This window comes from Physeter macrocephalus, chromosome 19 (genome assembly GCF_002837175.3).
Source record: "Physeter macrocephalus isolate SW-GA chromosome 19, ASM283717v5, whole genome shotgun sequence".
Lineage (NCBI taxonomy): Eukaryota > Metazoa > Chordata > Mammalia > Artiodactyla > Physeteridae > Physeter > Physeter macrocephalus.
The window spans coordinates 86,433,503-86,437,898 of record NC_041232.1 but is presented as its reverse complement, the minus strand read 5'-3'; positions in this window follow the sequence as shown (position 1 = coordinate 86,437,898).

Here is a 4,396-nt window from a genome sequence, read left to right as displayed (position 1 = left end):
TGAATCAGACGCTGTGGAGGTGAAGCTCCAGAATCCGAGTTTCAGATGCTCGGTAAAGTTCGAGAACCACCGCTCGAAGCGAAGAGCAGAGCATCTGGACCTTCTGGATCTCTCCAGATCATCTGAATGCGCCGTCAGTTTGGGGTCTCACTCAACCTCTCCATATTCTTCTTTCATGTGAGGATACCAAAGACAGCATTTCCCACAGCAATTTCCCAGCAGAATTCAACCAAATCTCAAGCTCCCTAATGCCCACTACCTTTTCTACAAAGCTCCACAACTCTCTTCCTCACTTAGGCAGATGTAAGGTGAGAAATTAAAAGATTTGGGCAACCATATTCAAGAAGTCTTTGGATTTCTATCCCCCACTGTCAAATCTTCAATCGCTATAAAATATACGGCAGTGAAACATGTCTCCTGGAGGATCAACGTATGGAAAATAACGTTTATGTCTCCCCTGCTGGCTCATAAATATTCCTAAATTATAAGCAGATTTAATTTTGAGAGAAGTATGAAGTGTAATACTTTATCCATGCCAGTCCTATCTTGAGAACATCACGAACCCACGAGGCTGCTCATTCACTAAGTGTCTTCTGGCTAAGGTTCCTCTGCGGCGCCTGTGGGGCTGCAAGGGTAAACAGGACAGGGATGCCTGAGACACCCCTGGTCTCATTTCATGTTTGCTGACCTGAGCTGCAGCACTGCAATCGATTTTTTAGCCAGTTCCACGTGCCAGCAACAGTCTCTTTAGAAGAAAAATGACACGCTTTCCATTTTAAACAGTATTTTCTCATAGTCAAAGCTAGGTGGCACTGACAAAATGTACCGAAACAGCCTGCTTGTGACGATTTTTTTTCCTTTGTAACAAGTTGCGGAGATTTCCACTGGAAATCAACGTGACCCCCATCCACCTCTGCTTTCTTGGATCTTTGCTGTTTCTCCATGGACGTCTTGCTCGACAAGTGGTACCTACGATGCCAGGTGAAGGACAAGACACCTGTTTACGTTCTGATTCTGAGTCTCCCACGTAGGGTTCTTCTGTGTCCCGAAGTTCCACCCATACTTCGTCTTCACTCACGACAGACCAGAAGGTTTTAGCCCAGGGGTGGTGGAATCTCCTTAGAGAAACGCGTGCGATTAGGAGCTGGAGCAGGTCAAGGAAGAGGACCAGCACAGCCTGATGAAGCGAGCCCAGGGGACCCCCTGCAGCCACAGGCAGAGCCCAGCCGCCTGAGCCCTCCCACCGACCACTGAGTCAGAACCCCCCAGAAGTGAGCAGGGCCACTCCCAGGAGCTGAGCTCCTATAGGTGCGGCCTCACCGGGCCAACCCCCCAAAGAGGGCCCCCGTGATGGACTGTGCCAGTAGACATGATCTACTGCCTTCCGACTCTATGCAGAAATTGGTCATTTGCGCTCCCTTAGAAAAGCGATTTGCTCTTAACGCTTGCATTTCCGACACTTCACTGTTAAAGGGAGGAGTGGTGCCAGGGTAATCAGGACAAAGTTATCAGCTCAGCAAAAAAAACAAAAAGCAGAAGATATGGGATGTGTAGGGCGCAGGCCATTCATGAACCCCTCAAAGATGACAAAATTCAGATCTCAAGCATAGAAACAATGGTCGACCTTAAGGAAGCAGCAGGGAGAATGAAAAAGGCTATCTATGAGTCGTAGAAGCAGGGAATGAAGGGGTCATCAGGAAGAGTCAAGCCAGACAATGGGTGATAGAGTCCTTGGATGAGTGGTCTTTACTTTTCAGTGAAGTGTTACATGGAAATCGGAAGGCAGACTAAAGCAGAACTCCTCTGGCTGAAGGGAAGAGGAGGACTGGAGCCTGCTCCCCGCCAGCCCCCTTCCCAAATCCCCTCCCCGGCCAGCGGTCCTGAAGGGGACCCGCAGGTGGCCCAGGGCTCCAAGGGACAGGATCTGTGGTCAACACTTGGATGAGGCTCTGTGATTTCCCGAACAATCTGGCGATCCTTTGAGGGCCCTGGCATGGCCCACTCCGTCCTGAAGGCCTTCCCTGTTCCTCGCATCCCACGCAGAAGCAGGGAATTTACATGTTTTCTTAGAGTCTGACACTTACTCCCAGTCGTGACCAAGCCCCAGGCTCCCTTTGCTACATCAGCTCCGTGGGTCACGGGTGCCCCTCACCACACAGACACAAACTGTTCCCTCCAGGTTTGCCTTCACTGCCTTTGCAGGCCTGGAGGTCTGTCCTCCACTGGCTCTGATGCTGAAAGGCCATGAAGGACACTCATGTCAGGCTCAGCTCCTTCTCCGCCAGCACCAGGACCATCCGCATTTCCATACACCGCAGGGCACGTTAGCGCCATTGCCCCAAGCAAGCTCCTCAAATGGGGAAAAGGAGCTTAATGGACACACTGTGGTCTTTAGAACACATAAAGAGTTCCCATTTCAATAGGCAATATCCCATCTTCTGAAATAAGCTTCTAGGGTACATGGTGTCCCAAAGAAAACCTACAGCAGACCACAAAATTTGTCCCAAATTCTAAATTACCTTACTAATCACTACTACCTAAAAGTCTAAAGAATCTGAATGGTGGATTCCAGTTCTAATCTATTCCAGCAGCCAGTGACCTGTGACTTCTCTAAGGCTGAGAACTGGGGGCTGGGCAATACACCTTGAGATTTCCAGAAAACTGTTCCCCAGCAAAAAGGATGGGGCTTGCACATGATCCAGCAATCCCACCCCTAGGCATATATATCCAGAGAAAACTCTAATTCGAAAAGATACATGCACTCCCATGTTCATAGCAGCACTATTCACAATAGCCAAGACATGGAAGCAACTTAAATGTCCATCGACAGATGAATGGATAAAGCAGATGTGGTACAGATATACAACGGAATATTACTCAGCCATAAAAAGAAAGAAGTAATGCCATCTTCAGCAACACGGATGGACCTAGAGATTATCATACTAAGTGAAGTAAGTCAGACAGAGAAAGACGAATATCATACGATATCACTTAAATATGGAATCAAATATGACACAAAGGAGCTTATTTGTGAAACAGAAACAGACTCACAGACATAAAAACAAACGTATGGTTACCAAAGGGGAAAGTGGGGAGGGATAAATTAGGAGTTTGGGATTAACATATACATACCACTATATATAAAATAGATAAACAGCAAGGTCCTACTGTATAGCACACGGGGAGCTATACTCAATATCTTGTAATAAACCATAATGGAAAAGAATCTGAAAAGCATGTATATATATACATATATATATCTCACATATATATATATATCTGAATCGCTTTGCTGTACACCAGAAACTAGCACAACATTGCAAATGAACTATACCTCAATTTTTTAAAAAAAGACAGAAAAGTATGGGGCTTTCCACCCCAAAGTGACACCAAAAGCTTTAGCTACAGGATCGGCTCTTTGCACAACTATCTGAATACAGCAAACTTGGCCAATGTTCAAACAGACTGGGAGAGAAAGTCCAGCTGAGGGTATTTCACCAGGTGTACCAAAGTAGAGCGCTTACTCGCCACCTTCCCCTCCCACTCTCCATCCCTGAGATGTCCCCACCACCACTGCCGCCCCCAGGACAGAACCCCAGAACCCGCACTCTCAGGGCAGCAGGAGGTGCCCTGAGCGTAAGCGCAGGACCCAGCAGAGGGGGGCAGTGCCCAGGGCCTGTGAACGTCCTGAAGATCTTGCCATACTGAGCAGACCTGCCCACCTCCGAATCCCAGGGTGGCAGCCCGGGTGCAGGAGGCGGGTGTGCGTGCACCTGCCACTCACACTCACGTAGGAAAAGAAACCACCCTCTGGACCATCTGTGGTGCTTTCACGAGTAAAGAAACAGAATCCTGAGCGATGCAGATGATGCATAGCACGCTCCCCTAGACACGCTTGCCTGACGTACACATAGCCCACATCAAGGACGCTGAAGCTTTAAAAATCATTCTGCAGGCTCAATTTTCCACTTCTAAAAGAGAAAATATTAAAATACAGCACAAATTAAATCCATTTTGCAATTCTTTTCTTTCCGAGACAAATCGCCATCAGCATTTAAGGCCACCTACCCTAACTACAGAGACTTTTAAAATAAACACGACCTTAGACAAACAAGTTATTAACATCTGCTTGACAAATAACTTAACATGCAACGTCTTTTAATGGCCAAGAAGAACATGATTACCTTAAATAGAAAGTCATTTACAAATTTAAAACCAGGAAGGTATTTGTAATCAGTGCAGTTGGAAATTGACAAATTTTATTTGTTTTTTGTTTTTTTAAATTTATTTATTTTTGGCTGTGTTGGGTCTTCGTTTCTGTGCGAGGGCTTTCTCTAGTTGTGGCAAGCGGGGGCCACTCTTCATCACGGTGCGCGGGCCTCTCACTGTCATGGCC